This window comes from Marmota flaviventris, unplaced genomic scaffold (genome assembly GCF_047511675.1).
Source record: "Marmota flaviventris isolate mMarFla1 unplaced genomic scaffold, mMarFla1.hap1 Scaffold_48, whole genome shotgun sequence".
NCBI classification, from domain to species: domain Eukaryota; kingdom Metazoa; phylum Chordata; class Mammalia; order Rodentia; family Sciuridae; genus Marmota; species Marmota flaviventris.
The window spans coordinates 1,902,693-1,922,184 of record NW_027288296.1 but is presented as its reverse complement, the minus strand read 5'-3'; the positions used below and the strand labels follow the sequence as shown (position 1 = coordinate 1,922,184).

The 19,492-nt window shown below is 42.0% G+C and overlaps 1 pseudogene; it reads right to left on the bottom strand.

Moving 5' to 3' along the window:
- Positions 1–19,492, bottom strand: part of LOC139704240 (growth factor receptor-bound protein 14-like) — a 50,031-nt pseudogene that overhangs the window by 23,052 nt on the left and 7,487 nt on the right.

Here is a 19,492-nt window from a genome sequence, read left to right as displayed (position 1 = left end):
TGGCCTGAGGCTTAGCATAGATTGCTTTTACAATATTGAGGTATGTTCCTGTTATCCCTAGTTTTTCTAGAGTTTTGAACATAAAGGGATGCTGTACTTTGTCGAATGCTTTTTCTTCATCTATCGAGATGATCATATGGTTCTTATTTTTAAGTCTATTGATGTGGTAAATAACATTTATTGATTTCCATATATTGAACAAGCCTTGCATCCCAGGGATGAATCCTACTTGATCATGGTGCACAATTTTTTTGATATGTTTTTGTATATTATTTGCCAGAATTTTATTGAAGATTTTTGCATCTAGGTTCATTAGAGAAATTGGTCTGTAGTTTTCTTTCTTTGAAGTGTCTTTGTCTGGTTTAGGAATCAGGGTGATGTTGGCCTCGTAGAATGAATTTGGAAGTTCTCCCTCTTTTTCTATTTCCTGAAATAGCTTGAAAAGTATTGGTATTAGTTCCTCTTTAAAGGTTTTGTAAAACTCTGCTGTATACCCATCCGGTCCTGGGCTTTTCTTAGTTCGTAGTCTTTTGATGGTTTCTTCTATTACCTCCATTGATATTGGTCTGTTTAGGTTGTCTATATCCTCCTGACTCAATCTGGGCAGATCATATGACTTAAGAAATTTATCGATGCCTTCACTATCTTCTATTTTATTGGAGTATAAGGATTCAAAATAATTTCTGATTATCTTCTGTATTTCTGAAGTGTCCGTTGTGATATTGCCTTTTTCATCCCATATGCTAGTAATTTGAGTTCTCTCTCTTCTTCTCTTCGTTAACATGGCTAAGGGTCTGTTGATCTTATTTATTTTTTCAAAGAACCAACTTTTAGTTTTATCAACTTTCTCAATTGTTTCTTTTGTTTCGATTTCATTAATTTCAACTCTGATTTTAATTATTTCTTGCTTTCTACTTCTTTTGCTGTTGTTTTGTTCTTCTTTTTCTAGGATTTTGAGATGAAGTATGAGATCATTTATTTGTTGTTTTTTTCTTTTTTTAAGGAATGAACTCCAAGCAATGAATTTTCTTCTTAGAACTGCTTTCAATGTGTCCCATAGATTCCGATATGTTGTGTCTGTGTTTTCATTTATCTCTAAGAATTTTTTAATTTCCTCCTTGATGTCTTCTATAACCCATTGATCATTCAGTAACCTATTGTTCATTCTCCAAGTGATGCATGATTTTTCCTTCCTTCTTTTATCATTGATTTTCAGTTTCATTCCATTATGATCAGATAAGATGCATGGTATTATCTCTACTCCTTTGTATTGTCTAAGAGTTGACCTGTGACATAATATATGATCTATTTTTGAGAAGGATCCATGTGCTGCTGAGAAAAACGTGAAACTGCTTGATGTTGGGTGGTATATTCTATATATGTCGATTAAGTCTAGGTTATTAATTGTGTTATTGAGTTCTATAGTTTCCTTATTCAACTTTTGTTTGGAAGATCTGTCCAGTGGTGAGAGAGGTGTGTTGAAGTCTCCCATGATTATTGTATGGTAGTCTATTAGACCCTTGAACTTGAGAAGAGTTTGTTTGCTGAACATAGCTGCACCATTGTTTGGGGCATATATATTTATGATTGTTATGTCTTGTTGGTCTATTGTTCCCTTGAGCAGTATGTAGTGTCCCTCTTTATCCCTTTTGATTAACTTTGGCTTGAAATCTATTTTATTTGATATGAGTATGGACACTCCTGCTTGTTTCCAAAGTCCATATGAGTGATATGATTTTCCCCAACCTTTCACCTTCAGTCCATGTGTGTCTTTTCCTATCAAATGCGTCTCCTGTAGGCAGCATATTGTTGGGTCATGTTTTGTGATCCATTCTACTAGCCTGTGTCTCTTAATTGGTGAGTTTAAGCCATTAACATTTAGGGTTATTATTGAGATATGGGTTGTTCTTCCAGCCATATTTGTTTATTTATGTTACTAAACATGGTTTGTTTTCCTCTTTGATTATTTCCCCCCCTTTACTGTCCTACCTCCCACTGTTGGTTTTCATTATTATTTTCCATTTCCTCTTCCTGTAATGTTTTGCCAAGGATTTTTTTGAGAGATGGTTTTCTAGCTGCAAATTCTTTTAACTTTTGTTTATCATGGAAGGTTTTAATTTCATCTTCCATCCTGAAGCTTAATTTTGCTGGATACACAATTCTTGGTTGGAACCCATTTTCTTTCAGTGTTTGAAATATGTTATTCCAGGATCTTCTAGCTTTCAGAGTCTGGGCTGAGAGATCAGCTGTTATCCTGATTGGTTTACCCCTAAATGTAATCTGCTTCCTTTCTCTTGTAGCTTTTAAAATTCTCTCCTTATTCTGTATGTTGGGCATCTTCATTATAATGTGTCTAGGTGTGGATCTCTTATGATTTTGCACATTCGGCGTCCTGTAGGCTTCTAGGATTTGGGATTCTGTCTCATTCTTCAAGTCTGGGAAGTTTTCTCGTATTATTTCATTGAATAGATTGCTCATTCCTTTGGTTTGGACCTCTATACCTTCCTGTATCCCAATGACTCTTAAGTTTGGTCTCTTTATGTTATCCCATATTTCTTGGATGTTCTGTTCATGGTTTCTTAACAGTCTTGCTGAGCTGTCTATGTTCTTTTCAAGTTGAAATACTTTGTCTTCATTGTCTGATGTTCTATCTTCTCAGTGTTCTACTCTGCTGGTTGTATTCTCAATTGAGTTTTTAAGTTGGTTTATTGCTTCCTGCATTTCTAGGATTTCTGTTTGTTTGTTTTTTTATAACCTCTATCTCCCTGTATAGTTGATCCTTTGCTTCCTGGATTTGTTTATTTAATTCATTGTCGAAGTGATCTTTCATTGTCTCATTTTGCTGTCTCATGTCTTCCTTGATACTCCAGATCATCTGAAGCATGTATATCCTGAATTCTTTATCTGACATTCCATCTGTTGCAGATATTACCTCTTCTAACGTTGAGTTGACCTGCATTGCTTTTGGTCCTTTCTTTCCTTGTCTCTTCATACTGTTCGTGTTTCTTTCTGCTTGGTGAAACTGTTGTGTTATTGAATTTTCCCCCTATATATTTATATTGCACTTGTATAGTTGCAATGTCTCCCTCTCAGGCGCAGGTGGCGGCTCTGCCCCTCCTCCAATTGGGGCAATGTGCCTACCACGCCGGCAGGCCGCTGGGCCAGTTCTGCTGGTTGGTAGCAGGTCCGCCTACCTTGCAGGCGCGGGCGGCGGCTCTGCCCCTCTGTGGGCTGCTGGGCCTGTTCTGTCGGCGGTCGCAGTTCTGCCTACTTTGCAGGTGCGGGCAGTGGCTCTGCCCCTCTGAAGGCTGCTGGGCCTGTTCTGTCGGTGGTCACAATTCCGCCTACCTTGTAGGTGTGAGGGTGAGGGGGCGGCTCTGCTCCTCAGCAGGCTGCTGGGCCTGTTCTGCTGGTGGTCACAGTTCCGCCTATCTTTCAGGAGCGGGGGGAGGGGGCGGCTCTGCCCCTCAGCAGGCCTCTGGGCCTGTTCTGCCTGTGGGTCACAGGTCCACCTACCTTGCAGGTGTGGTTGGCAGCTCTGCCCCTCCGTGGGCCACTGGGCCTGTTCTGGCGGTGGTCACAGTTCCGCCTAACTTGCAGGTCCGGGGCCAATGTCATTTTTTCAAAAAAAATGTCCTTTCCTTTTGAAATTAGTGGAAATGGGGGTTAAGAAAATTTCCTATGGTGTATAATCTCCTGTTATCAAGTATTCCTAAAAGTGTGGAGTATTCCAGGTATGGTGGCACACACCTGTGATCCCAGCAGCTCAGAAGGCTGAGACAGGAGAATCATGAGTTCAAAGCCAGGCTCAGGAAAAATGAGGCTCTAAGCAACTCAGTGAGACCCTGTCTCTAAACAAAATATAAAATCAGCCTGAGGATTTGGTCGAGTGCCCCTGAGTTCATTCCCCAGTACCCCCTCACCAAAAATATTAAATAAATTAAAAATGAAAACTATAAAGAAGTTTAATCATGAGGACAGTATGAAACAGTAATATAGAGTGAAAACTGTTATAAACAATTCTGTAAAATCATCCATTAACATGCATGAAAATATACCAGGAAATGCACCCAAATTTCAGTAGTGACGATTCTGAATGATGAGCTTATTAGTGACTTCTTTTTCTTTATGTTTTTCTCCAGTAAAAAGTCCCATTCTTTCCTACAATGAATAGTTGCTTCTATTTAATAATCAGAAAATGCAGAATTTTTATGAAAATACAAATTCTGACAAAGCTTCCCATCTCCTACCTGTTTAATTACAAAAGCGAGTTCATAGGTTGTAAGTAAACAGTGAAAAAAAGAAAGGTTATTCCCATCAAAGAACCCCTGGGGCAGAGCTGGGGCAGGCAGTGGCCATGCCTGTGATCCCAGCTGCATGAGGCTGAGGCAGGAGGGTGGCAAGTTCAAGGCCAGCCTGGGAGACTCAGGGAGATCCTGTCTCAAAGTAAAATAAAAAGGGCTGGGGGTGTAGCTCTGAGGTAGACCACTTGCCCAGCACATACAAAGCCCAGGGGCCAACCCCCAAGACCCCAAAAAAGAGTTGAGAGGGTCTGTATAAGTCTATAACCAGCAATCAATGAACAATGAATGGAACCTTTCTGTACCTAGAGTTTACCATCAGTTTCATGAATTTCCTGTAAAATCACAACATAAAAGTACCCCCCGAAATCTAAATTGGCCACAAATGTTCAATTCAGAGAATTAAGCCTTCTCAGATGGTTGGAGCATGTGCCAAGCAGCTCGCCCACCCCCCATACACTGCAAGCACTCAGGTATCAGTACATTCTCCATAATGATAAAGAAAGCCCAAATCCTTTCTTAAAGGCAATGTTATCTCAAGTATAAATTCCTTGATGTACAAATACTGGTCTGCCTCACATAGAGTGGACGAGAATGGACCACTCAGCCAGTCACCAACAACCAAGTTGCTCTTTCCTGGTAGGTTTAGGTTCAGCCCCAGTCCCTCAAAGTGAGGCTCTGGGATCAGCAGCATCAGGGTCACAAGGGAGCTCAGAGACAGGCAGGATCCACGCCCCAGCCTAGGCCTCCTGAATCCAGATCTTTTAACATGGCCTGGGAGCTATAGGACCTGATGGGCAAGGTCCCAGGCTGGTGCACTTGGGGGGCTGTCAGGTGGATGGACGGTGACGTGCCAATGCTGCACCTGGGCACCAGGAACACACTTCTTGGTCACTCCCTCAGGGATGCCAGATACAGCTCAATGCACCTCATTAATTCTTAGCCTGAACACTGCTTCTTTGGACAGGGAGAAGCATCCACTTTCTGTCATGCCTGGTCTCTCTCATACATGATCCAAACAAATCCTCGCCTAGTCCTGGCCTAGATGCCTCGGGCCATGCCTCAAACACCTCCTAGCTGGTCTTGACAGCCACCTGGCCACATCCAACTCTGGGGCTCCCTGCTCCCATGGGGACAAAGGTCAGCCCCATGTCACAGGCTGGGGTGCAGTGGACACAGGGAGAAGGTCAGGATGCAAGGTCCAGGGGCCTGTATTTTGTGTCATAGATTTAGGAATACACAGGTGTGGCCACACACACTCGGGGGGTGTGACTAAATAAACCACAGAAAGCATGCTCTCAGGGAGGAAGGCCCAGATCCTTCAGAACATGTGCCCAACAACCCATGGGCATCTGTCCCCACCCAACAAGCAGCAGTGCAGCCTGCTGGGGCCTGGCCGGGCTGAGAACATGAAGATGAATGCTGACAGGACAGGCCCCCCAGGGATGCTGCCTGGGAGGGAGAGGAGGAAGTAAACAATGACAAGGTGGTGCTGGCCCAGGGGACTGAGGGACACAGACTACAGAAACTGGTCCAGGCAGGGGAGGAGTTGGCATGGCACGGGTGCAGACTGAGCATCCTCAGCCAAGCCAAGAGTCGCCCTGTGGGAGCAGGGAGGAGGGGCTGTGTTGCAAGTGCAGAGAAGGCTGTGAATAGCCAGAGATTAGTGGACAGGTATCCCAGGTCAGCATGAGGCAGGAGGGCCAAGGGGCTGGAATGTGCTCAGAGCTGGAGGAGGAACATCACGGTGCTATCAGCATGTGTCAGGACCAGAATTTTCCCTCTAGAAAGCTAGTACTCAGTGGGGGGCAAAATGGGAGGAGAGAGCCTGGCCATTTTCTGCTATTTTCCAAATATTCTTTAAATACATGCCTCCCCTCACTTTTTATTTTTTAACTGAGTTGCCAACTCATTTGTGATTGAAGATGTATCTGAAACTGACATCTGTCAATCAGAATGGACGTCCTGAGCTCCCAGGGCTGTTCTGCAGGTGTTCATTAGGATCTTCTCGCTTAAATTTTTAATGTGAAAAATGTAAATCACAACCTTTTCCAAATGCGAAGGTGCTGATATCATTAGTCATCAGGGAGATGCAAATTTAACCCATAATGAGATACCACCACACACCCACCAGAGTGGCTAAAATTAAAGACTGACAATACCAAATGCTGACAACAGTGTGGGATGGGATGCGTGTTCCCAGGGGTTGGGGATATAAAATGGGACAACACACTGGAAAACTGACAGTTTCTATTAAAGTTCAGCATGTGCCTCACTTATGACCCAGCAGCTCCACTCAGGAGAAGAGACTATCTCCACATAAAGACATGTACAAAAATGTTTAGGGTGGCTTTATTCAGAAAAGCCAAAAACAGCAAAAAGCTCAAATATTCATCATCAAGAGACTGAATGAGTAAACTCGGCTGTACCCAAACTCAGGAAAACTGCTCAGCAACAAAGAAAACGTCCTGGTTGATACACAAGAACACTGACAGACCTCAAACACTACACTGAACACCACAGCCAAATACACACACACACACACACACACACACACACACTTACACACACACACTTGTTTTTTTATTCATCTAATGAAATCCAAGAATAAGCAAGATTAAAAATTAATACACAGTGATGGGAAGAAGGTGGGGATTAATGGAAAGTGGCATAGAAAACTTCTGTGTGACAGAATCATCCTGTCTCAATATGGGTGATATTTACATGTGCATATATAAATTTGTCAATGCATTAAGTTTTACTTTTATGAAGTATGTATTTCCCAATATGCAAATATGTCAATAAAGTAATGATAGCATGAAAAAGCAACACAGGCAAGGAGAAGACACAAGTGGCCAAAGGCACCTGAAAAGATGCTCGACAACATTAGTCATCAGGGAAGTGCCAACCAAACCAAATGAGATGCCACTCACACTTCCTAAGATGGCTGTAACTTGACACAGAGACAAACCAACAAGTGTTGTCCAGGATCTGGAGAAATCTGAAACTTTCTGCATTGCTGGTCATAATCTCAGATGTGCAGCCACTGTGGTCCTCAAACAGCTGGACACCAGAGTTAACATAGGATCCTTTTCCATTTCACTCCTATGTTAAAAGGAGGGTACAAACGGACATTTATACACCCATGTTCCCAGCAGAATTGCTCACAATAGCTAAAACATGAAGGCACCCAAGTGCCCGTCAATACATGAATGGATAAGCAAACTGGTATATCCATATAATAGAATATTATCCAGTCTTAAAAAGGAATGAAATTTACACTATGACATAAAGGAAGCTTGAAAACATGTTAAGTGATATAAGCCAGACACAAAAGGACAAATACACAATTCTGTTTATGTGAAATAAGTCGAATAGGGAAGAATGTAGATTAGAGGTTACAGGGGCTGGAGGAAAAGTTATTGCTTAATTGGTTACAGGGTTCTGTTTGGGGTGATGGAAAAAAAATGAAAATAGTGGTGATATTGCACAACATTGCAAACAGAATCAATGCCAGTAAATAACACACTTACTATAATGATTAAAATGACCAATTTTATATTATCTATATTTTAGCGCAATTTTAAAAATTCAACATGAATTATGCAAAAAAATACATTGAGTTGTAGACTTTAAATGGGCAAACTGTATGCTATGTAAATCATATCTCAATGAAGCTATTTAAAATGAGAAGTTTAAAGAAGCAACTCAGTGGTACACACAAGATAGGTACATCTCAAACCCAGTGTGTTGAGCGACAGAAACAAGGCACCACAGCCTGTCACATGCAAGTCCTCTGAATTTCAACCCAGCTTCACTGTGTGAATGGCGGTTGGCTTTCATGGGTACAGACTAACTAAAAGGAGCAGGAGGAAACTAACTGGGGACAACAGAGCTTGTATTTTAGGAGGGAGGACGATCACCAGGCACAAGTACAGCAATGTGCCACATAAGACATTTCAGTCAGTGACATCCCACGTACAGCCGTGGTCCTGTAAGATCCCAATATATCACTTGGGAGGCTGAGGCAGGAGGATCACAGGTGCAGATCAGCCTGGACAACGCAGCTCATGGTAAAGCACCTGCTTCTCATGGCCAAGGCTCAGGGTTCAATCCTTGGTACAATGTTTACATGAAGCTGAAAGACTTCTGTCACCAACGGCTTCAAGGCCATCATAAATTCATGTCTAGAGTGAGCTGACGTAAATTAATTTACTGCACAAAGTCATACAAAGTGTAGCGCATACTGTCATGTGTAGTACATGACATTTGAGGACAATAAGTGACCATATTAAAGGGTGATATGTTTACTGTTAACTGAAGTTTTTATCATTATTTCAGAGTGGACTCCTACTTACACTGTGCTTCCATTAGACTCGTGTCTCCAGTTTATTACTTTTCTGAGGGGGGGGCGGGGCATACCCAGGATTGAACCAGAGCAAGCACTTGACCATGAGCTACCTCCCCAGCCCTTTTTGTTTTACCTTGAGACAGGATCTGGCTAAGTTGCCAAGGCTGGCCTCAAACTCCCAATCCTCTGCTGGCCTCAGCCTCCGGAGGAGCTAGGATTATAAGTATGCGCCTCTACACAGGGCACTGTGTTGCTTGACAGTACAAGAGGCCACCCAGTGATGGGCCTGCACCACCTGGGCGGTGCGTCATCACACTGCGTGATGTCCCCACAATAAAGTCACCTGACAACTCGTTTCTCCAAACACTTTCCTGTTGCTAAGTGATACCTGGCCATATCTGTTGAAAACCACCTGCTGGCCATTCAGAAGGTGTGCATGTCACCAGTATAAATTACACCTCCATCAAGTGCCACGAACGTAAAGCAGGGCTTGAAGATGACAAGGCACTGCCAGCACTGGGACAGGTGGGGACAGAGTTAGGAGGCACACCAGAAGTCACCTGCATAAAATGACACAGTGAGTGAAGTGGCATCTCCCGGTGCCCCAGGACAGGCTCAGAAGTGACTGAGGTGGGGGATTAGACACCTGATGGGCATGGGGAAAGTAGGGGCCTGGCTTCTGACCTGGGCCCCATGAAAAATAAAAGAGCCAGAAAACCCAGGCCTCTGGGTAAATGTAGCAAGGTCCAGAAACTCAAAAAGAATTTTTTAAAAATCTCACACGCATCTGAGATATATCCAACTTGCATTAGAGGTTCATATTAGAAAGAATAATTAATTTCCAAGGGTGCTGGCAAATAATTAAGTCATTTTGTTGTTTTGGTTTGATTTTTTTCTAGCCTAGAACAATCTGTTCTACTCATGCCAAGAATAATAGACTCCCCCGCGCCCCCAGGCACAGGCAAGACGGGATCTTGTCAGTTAGTTGATCCCCCATACAGGGTCTGTGGCCAGGAGTCTCACCAGATCCCACCACCCACCACACCCTGTACCTATGTCCAATGCCCAGCCACAGAGAACACACGATCCACTTGGTGATGGTGAGGAGACTCCCCACAGCCCATCCAGTCTCCTTCCCAAGCAAGCTCAGGACCAGACACCTTCCATCAGCAGATGCTCCAGGCCAGGCTGCTTAGCTCAGGAGCTCTGGTTAATGCAGGCAGACCTTCTGCTGGCCTGGGAACCTCCATGCCATGCCCTCCCTCCCTGTCTGCAGCCTTACATCCAGAACAACTCCTTCACCACCACTGCACAGCCCTTCCCATCCTCCACCACCAAGAAAACCCCAGTTCTGCTCCTGGACCTTGCAGCCATCCACCTCCCTGTCCCCACCCATCTGTGGTCAGGTCCTGCCTGTTCCACATCCTCCCTGTGGGTAACTCAAGCCCAACCCCACCCAAGCCCCCAGGCCTGGCAGTTTGGGCTCCAGGCAACATAATGTCAGAGAATCCCTCTCCTGTTACCTCCTGCTCTCCCAGTAACCCTTCCTCCAGGTCTCTGTCTTAGCCACCTCAAACCCTCTGTGGCCCTGAAGGTCTTCCAGATCATACAGGGATGAGCACAGCTGCACAGAGGAAGAGGAAGGCAAAAAGGATCATGGGAATAACATGTGTTCTGAAGATCCCCATATGTCACAAGCCATCCCCTCTCAACCTCTTCTTAACCAGGAAATGAGAAACTACACTGAATAGGGAATATCCTCACCACAAGGAAGACAATGGCGGCCCCTGGTCAGCCAGAAGAAACCCTCGCCCGTTCCTCACTACCGCCACAGGTGGCCCCTCGACATTTGGTCTCTCCAGCTTTGCTCACTATAGAGACATTGACTGGATCTGATTCTGACTCCTCACCACCCCAGCACATGATATGACACCACAGGTAGGTCCAGAGACAGCCCAAAAACCAGCCTGATGGATACAGCAGTCTTGTGGCAGAGAGGAGCTGTTCTCAGTGGGAGGAGGCAGGGGAGAGTGTGTGAACAGGGGCACAGGCAAGGCCACCTGGAATAGGGTCCAGGGTCAGGGGTGTTGAACTCTGAGCTGGGCTGGGGGAATCTCAAAGGTGGGTGAGGGAGATGGGGTTTGAGTAAGGGTCAGGCCTGAGCCAGGTGCCTGGGGGAGGGAGCTGGGGATGGAATCAGGGGTCTGGAGGGGAGTAGGGTTGGGGGAGCTGAGCTAGAGCACAAGGTGAATGAGAGGCCGGGCCCAGGAGGAGCCACAGTGAGCCGGGGCTGGTATGGGCTGGATAAGCTACAGTTCACAGGAAGTTTAGGCCTAAAATGCAACCAAATATTAGCAAGGTTTTAGCTTGTCTCCAGCAGGCCAGTGGCTTGTCCCTCCAAATGCTCCTCTGTTATCTTCTCCAGTGCTTTTCCCGTGCAGCCCCATCTCCGTGGCCTTGCATGCACACAATCCTGGCCAATGCACTGATTTATCTCCAGGAACACTGATGTCCAGGCTGGGAAACCCACAAAGGAGGGCAGGTACTGGGTACCTGGGGTGAAAACACCAGATGCCACAAGCCAGGGCCCCACAACTCTGGGGCAGGATGATGCTGAGGGTCCTTGCAAGGAAAATGGCGCCTGCTGGGCTGAGGGCCGGGAAGAGCTGCACCAGCTCTCTCAGGAACCTGAGACACAAAGAAGGTGGGAACCCGGTTCTGGAGGAAGAGCTGTGGGATGGTCAGTGACCCCTGAACATGCCTGCAGCAGTAAGGGGGCCCCCTCAGCAAAAGACACAATGAAACAGGACTGCAGCAAGTGTCCTCACTGGGCCCTGGGATTGCAACCCCCACACACACACCCAGGTGACTGATGGGTGCTAGGTGGTCCATCTGCATGGTTATAGCTGGTCCTCTGGGAACCCAGGCAGATCAGAAGGAGGGACTAGAGGAAGGGAAGCCATCCTGCTGGCCAGCTGCACTCCTCAATGTTGGCCACAGCTTGTCCTTCCTGACTCTGCTCTGGGCCAGATGCCACTCTCCTTGTCTCCTGGGACATGGGGGGTCTTCTGGTCCTTGCAGTGACTCACCTCAAGCATAGGATGGCCCTCATGACCTCCCACTGCCCTTCCCACACTTCTGCAAAGAGATCCTCACTAAAGTCCCCTGCACCTGCCCACCAGAGCAGACCATCTCTTCCCTGCTAGGAGCAGAGAACTGCAGGTCTCCCTCTCACCATGTCAGGCCTCCTGCTCCCTGGTGCTCTCAGTGCTCAGCTAAGGCTGGCGACCCCTACTGCTGAGGCACCTGCCCCACCTTTAGACAGACAGGTGGGACCCTCAGAGAAGAAGCAAGAGGTCCTGTGCCATCCTCCATGAAAGATTCAGGCTGGTGGGAGGCCCTGGCCTCTTGTGGCCTGGTCTCGTTAGCAGGTCACAGATTGCTAGGGACAGGGCTGGCAGTGCTCTCCTCCTGACCCCAGACTGGAAACCTCAACACAGCTGTCAACATAGGAATCTGTGCTGGCAAGTACAGTGCACTGCTGGGCTACAGCCCCATCCAGGGTCCCGTGTCGTTCCCAAGAAAGTCCAAATGAGAACACAGCACAATGGACAGAGAGGTGAGCCCTTCATACAGCTCCACGTGTTCAACTTCCAGAACAGTCTTTTTCCCTCAGAAGCTGCTCTTCCTCCTTTTTTTGATGTTCAATTTCCCTTTTTATTCTTGGTCCCTATCAAGTACCATGGAGGGGCCAGTTATACGTGCCCCTCCATCATTCTGAACTCAGAAGCATGTCAGCTGATCCAATGTGGATCTAATGTCTTCAGTAGAAAGACCAGCATCCCTTTGTTAGTTCAAGAGTTAACTATTTCAGTGTACCTGGCACCATGCTCAGAAAGGCCCTTTCAGGACCAACTCTGTTCCTGGCCTCAGTGGCATCCTGTCAGTGGCAGCTGCTTTGAGAGCAGGTATTCGCTTTGCACATTTGCAAAAATAAAAACTGACTGTGCTGTACAATCAAGTATTCAAAATACCTAGAAATTTGCTTAGTTTACACTCATTCAGTCACCAGGAACCTCGACTTTTACTGTGAGGGAAATCATGGCTGGCAAGGGATATGAATGGAACACACATTTGCAAATCAAGCCCAGTAACATACATGCTGTTCCTTCAAATGACTAAATGCAAACATAAAAGAAACAAATCACTCAGCAACCAACATCATCAAAGAGATCCCACGTCAGTGCCAGGGAGAAGCCAGAGTTCACCTGCTCACAGTTTTCTGAAACACGCTCCAAGCAGGGCCCATTGACTTCTGGCCCACGTCTCACTCCCCAGTTCCCAAATCCCTCTTTAAGAGAGCTGTACATTCACTAGGATCATTCCCTCCCAAGCCGATGGCACCATGGGACTCATTATGCCTATGTTACTGACAGTTAGCTGTCACAAGCCATTGCTGCCACTGATTTACCCTGGCTTCAGCTCTATTATTTGAAGTTACACCTGCCCCTCCATCTTTTTGAAATCAGAAGCATGCCAGCTGATCAAATTCTCCCAATATCCACCTGCAAATTTTCTAATACCTGAACCAATGTCCTAAGTGAAATAAAGCCTATGCTGTATCCAAATTGCAAAAGTGAGGCTATGAAAGTCAGACCAATTCTGTTTTCTTTTCCTTAAAGAGGCACAATGAATTAACAGCTATAGCTTTATGAAAAAAAAAAAAAAAGAAAATTAAAAAAAAGAAAAGAAAAAAAAAACACCAAGTAAAATGTATGCTATAGCAATTTAAAATGCATTATTGGTCAGAAAAGGAGAGGCAATCCTAGACTGACTCACCAGCTGACTCTTCAACCAAGGATAGAGTCGTTTGTTTTTTGAACTTGAATGTTAATTCCAGCTTTATTCATAAAGGCCTCAAGCTGGACACAACAAAATGTCCGTTAAAAGATTGATAGAGCCAGGTGCACTAGTGAATGCCTGTAATCCCAGCAAATGGGGAGACTAAGGCAGGAGGATGACAAGTTCAAGGTCAGGTTTTGCAACTTAGCTAGGCCCTTAGCAACTTGGTCAAAAATAAAAAACAGAAAGGGCTGGGGATGCAGCTCAGTGGTAAAACCTGGGTTCAATCCCAGATCCCCAGTAGCAAACCAACCAACCAATAAATAAATAAATAAACAAGGTGAGATATCTCCACACAATGGATTTTGTTAAACGATAAAAAGCAATGAACTACTTGCTGAAATGACAGGGATGGGATTTCACAAATATTAGGCTCAGTGAAGAAACCAGACTTGATGTACAACCTACCAAACAATTCCATTTACATAAAAATAACAACAGAGAGCTCTAACCACATAAACGTTATTTGTTTTCAACCTGTAAGATCAAATTCTAAAACTGAGATAATAAACACCATGACAAAGTTAAGGAAATGTCGTTAAGCTCATCACTGGAAAAGGAGTAAAGACAAGGACAGTGGATGTGGAGAGGAGAAGGGAACAGGTTAGGAAGGTCCTTACCAGTCAAAAAATGCTGGCTACAATTGATGGATTGATGGAAAGGAGTTGATGTTGAAATAAAATATATTATACAAGGAACTAAAACATACACAGGCAGAATTATGGGTGGATGTGTCTGACTGGAGCCAGGGAAAAGTAAGGTAGTAGCAAAAAACTCCATCTGTCACAGCAAGGAACCCTAAGTATTGTCCTGAAGGGATAAACCAAGACAGGTCACTAGAGCAGGCTGCATACCGGCAGCCAGGGACCACAGACAGGGAAAGGAGAAGTGGTCACAAGCGATGGCCCTAAACAGCAGACAGGTGGGCTGAGGTCAGAAAGAGTAACGGCCGCTTTCACTCCCAGCCCCTATGGACTCTCTGTTCTATCACATGCACATACGATCTTAACAAAAATGAGGAAGAGAAAAAGTAGAATACTAAAAAGAATAAAAACACAAACAAATTGGGGGGGGGGGGAAGAGAGCAGGTGGTCCAGAATAAGACCCTTCCTTTAAAGGCACATATGTGTTCTAGGAATAATCTGGACAACAGATGAAATATTTCATCAACATTGCTGGAAAAGTGAATGATTGAGCAAGACACATACCATGAATCAAAATATAAAAAAAAGGACTAAAACGTTAAAGGCAAAAATTAATGTTAGCACACATCAATATCCTAAGGCATCTGCTGATCATGAGATGAGGAAGGATCTCAAAAGCATAAAAACAATGAATGAAATGCCAATAAATACACAAATGTATTTAACTGCATAAAGCACAATATTCACTTATATCAAAAAAATCATAAGCAGCTGGGTGCAGTGACACATGCCTGTAATTCCAGCAATTTGGGAGGCTGAGGCAGGAAGATTCCAAGTTCAAAGCCAGTCTCAGCAACTTAGCAAGGCCCTAAGTAACTTTGCGAGACTCTGTTTCAAAGTAAAAAATAAAAAGGGCTGGGGATGTGGCTCAGTGGTTAAGCACCTCTGGGTTCAATCCCTGGTAGAAAAAAAAAAATCATGAGCAAAACCAGGTATGGTAGGTACACCTGTAATCCCAGCTACTCGGGCAGCCAAGACAGGAGGATTCCAAGACTGAGGACACCCTGAAAAACTTAGCTAGACCCTGCCCCAAAATAAAAAGTCAAAAAGGCTGGACACTTGCTTAGCACACATGAGGTGCTTAGTTCAATCCCTAATACTGTGAAAAAATCATAAGCCAAACTAAAAGGCAATCAAAAATCAGCAATCAAAATTAATAACATAAAGTTTATTTAAATATCAACAAAATATATTGAATATTAACATGAAAACACCAAGAATACAGTTTTTCAAATGAGTAAAGAACAGAAAACCCCCAAATTAGCTAAGAGCTAATAAATATGTGAACTATGTAGAACCTCACTAATAAGCAAAGTCATGTAAATAACACTATTAACAGGAAACCAGATACTAAACAGTAAGAATCATACTTTAGAACTTCACAGAAAACTGATCACTCAATCAGCAGTGCTGGACTAACACCTGGCCATATGGGCAAGGGTGAGGTTGGATCTCCACCTCATCTCTTATGCCAAAATGAATCATTGAATACACAACAACACTGGAAGAAAATGTAGATGATGACTTGTATAAACTTGGCTTAGCAAAAGCAACTGAAGCATGATAACACAGCCAGAGACCACAAAGAATAAGACACATAAATCTGACTCTACAAAAATTCAAACCTTCTCAGCAAAACACTGGAAAACAGACCAGGGACTTTCTCTTTCAGCCATAAGACACTAGCTTCAATCAGACCCTCTGCCACTGAGATCAAGTAACAACACTGACTCCACTTGTTAAATATCCATTCAGAGGCATCGCATTTCCAACACAACCAGGTCTCACAGCTCCCTGCCCAGGAATAAGGTCACATCCTGAAGATGGGCTGCCATTCTGGTCACTATCCCCAGGTGGCATTTGTGAATTCACACGGCTGTGAGGCTCAGAAACCACACAGAGAGCAGCAGGGAAGCATCAGAGCTCGGCTGAGCCTCCAGAGAGACAGTCTGAAGATCAGGGAGTTCACGGCTGCATGTGCAATACATGGCATACATTATTTTGTGCTAGGTTTTTATCCTATTATTTTAAAACCCATTTCAATTTCAAATAATAATTATAGCAACTATTTTAAAACTGGACAATATGTTATAGAAGAAATGTGTTTATTATAGATGCAATGTTTTTAAATAACTCCATATAAGCATATAAACTATATAAATTAAAAATGAAAATTTATTTTCTCTTGTTCCCTAGTCTCACAGATTTACACATTCTTAACTTTATTTGTTTTGAATACTAAAATTTAAGAGATAATTTCATCTGTCTTTTGATTCATTACCATTAGAAATCATTGATGCTCCATTAAAAATGATAATTTACATAGTTCATTTGAGCTCCATTTTTCTTTCTCCTGCTCCTTCAATTTTCCCTGGCTACACAATTTTTAATAATATTGTTTTAAAATCTTTTAATAGACACCAATTTTTTAGGTGATCTAATTAATATCTGGTTCTTGACATGTCTTATTTAGGTGGTATCTAGTGATCCTTGATCATGAAAGCTTTATACACAAGTGCCAATTTTTATTTATGAACATTTACTTTATATGATGGGGCTACATTGCTATACAATTACAGTAAGTTTTGTATTTTCTTTCTATAAATTGATTACTTATAAAATGGATAAAATGTGATAATTTTGGTATGTATGTATTATTTAAGTAATAAAGCATGTAGTGCAGGGCTGGGGATGTGGCTCAAGTGGTAGTGCGCTCGCCTTGCATGCCTGCGGCCCGGGTTCGATCCTCAGCACCACATGCAAACAAAGATGTTGTGTCCGCCAATAACTAAAAAATAAATATTAAAAATAATTCTCTCTCTCTCTCTCTTAAAAAAAGCATGTAGTGCAATTGGTCTCAAGAAGGAAATGCAATTCAATTAATAAATAATTTCTGAATAAAAAGAAAATCTTAATATTCGAGGTTTAGTAGACATTCTTTTTAATTTCATTTTCCATTCCCTTGCATGTGAATTTTCAATGCAGTTTTCTGATATAACGTTATTTAAATCTTGAGGATATCAGGCGAACTTTTAAATCACATTGAAAATTTTCATACATATCTCCATTTCTTATTTTGAAATCCTCCTTAGGACAAATTGAGGGAGTAGAATGAATCAAACACTGTTTGCAAATACCTTTCATACTCAGTCTACATATTACTGAATCATATTAAAAACAGTTTAAGCAAAGATGCTTCTAGAAATAAATACATGTAACAGTTTATCACCTTGCTCCCAGCATTTGATTTCTGTTGAAAAATATTGGCTATATTAGAGAATATGTTATTTCAAGTTTATATTGTATTTACATACCAAGTATGAGTGACTATTGGAGATGACAAGGGGAGTGACTTTTGGTAAATGTATTTACTGTAACTTTCCCTTTGGTATTTCCCTTCACAATTGTAATATTCATTTTGAGAATATTATATAAATCCTAGTGATGTCAGAGGATTAAAAGCAGAAGCTAACTTCTGTTGAAATTGTAATAATTTAAAAGATAATTTCATCTATTTTTGATTCACTACCTTTAGACGCCATTGATGCCCCATTAAAAATTGTAATTAACATTCTTCATTTGAGCTCCATTTTAACATTCTCCATTGCAATTAACATACTTCATTTGAGCTCCAACTATAATAAAATAGAAAGCTAATACTCACCAAGGAAAAATCATGAGTGATAATATTATGCCTACTCTTTACATTTATTTCATTACTAAAACCTATGTCACTTCTTTTAATAATGTTTATATTATACGTCAAATTGCTGAGCAGCCATGCCTACTTCGATATCCATCATGCATCACAATCTCAGTATTCTAAACAAAACTTGTCATCTTCTAGTAGGTTTTTTCTTCTTTTAGATTCTCTGTCCCAATGACATAGTTATCAAAATAATTTTCTATAAAGCCCCTATGTGTCCTTGACACTTAACCTCAGACAATCATCTATCTCAAGTTCAAGAAATTCTACTACTAAATAATTTCCAAATCTATCTCTTCTATTTTAGTTGCTAGTGTTTTACTCCAGGACCTAATAAATGTTTTTTCAGAATCAGTGCAATAACCTTTTAAAAGTAGTCTCTCCTCTTATTTTGTTTCACTTAATAAATATTCCATATTGCAGCAAAACTAATCTTTCCAAACTAGAATGAGATTGTGCTTTACTGCTTCTTTACAAATTCAAGGTAATTTAAAATGCATTACCATCATTCATTTGGTTCTTCATGATCTGTAGACTGGCTATGTTTACTGTGTACCAATTTCCAGGACACTATAATCCACCCCACCCCAAAATATTACTTTCTGCCTAATGAATCTGATAAACTCTCACAGGTAAGTTTGTGTTTTATTATACTTCAACCAAGTTTAAACAAAAATCTACTCTACAATCTTCTTCATCTTGTTTAGGATCATTATTCTTGTGATTTAAAAGGAAAATGATTTTATACATTTCACTTTTTGCATCTGGTGCAAAAAAATTGGTTTGATGCCTGCAGTTACAATGTAAATTGGCTTTCCATATTTTCATTCTTTCTAAATGAGCTGAGAAAAGCAAACATGGTGAACTTCTTAGAGAAAAAAACACCTAGTTTTCATTTATCTAATGCAACCAATTTATTGTAAAATAATTTCAGGACAGAATTTCTTGATAAGGAATTTTACCCTCGAAAGTCAATCACAAAAATACATCAGTGAAGGAAGCACCTGCCTATCAAGAAGCTGTTCTATATTTTCTTTCTATTATAACACATTTCTCTGAAAGAAACTTTTTAGCAACCCTAAATATTATTATTGCATACAATACCATCTCCATTAAGTTTATTATGAAGTACCATATGTTTTAGTTTGGTCTTTTAAAGCAAAGAGAAGAGTACTTTTTTTTTAAAGTAATGTTTTTATAAAGTAAACTTATGAGCAATTAAATTTAATTTTGTATTTTATTTTCAAATATTGACAATTCTTGTTTCTCAAGAATTATATATTTTTTTTCATTTTTAAAATAACCCAGGGAAAAAGTGTATGTAGTGGGGCTAAATACTTTACTCGGAGTATGTAAACACAACTCTAGAGTTCTTTTTTTTTTTTTTTTTTTTTTAGAAGTAACATTTTTATTTGTATGTTTAGATTATTATACGTGGTCCCAGAAAATAATATTTAGAAGAAATCTTGAGTAACATCATAAGTAAGCTTGAACTAATATATGAACAACTCAATAAAGAGACAGTGGC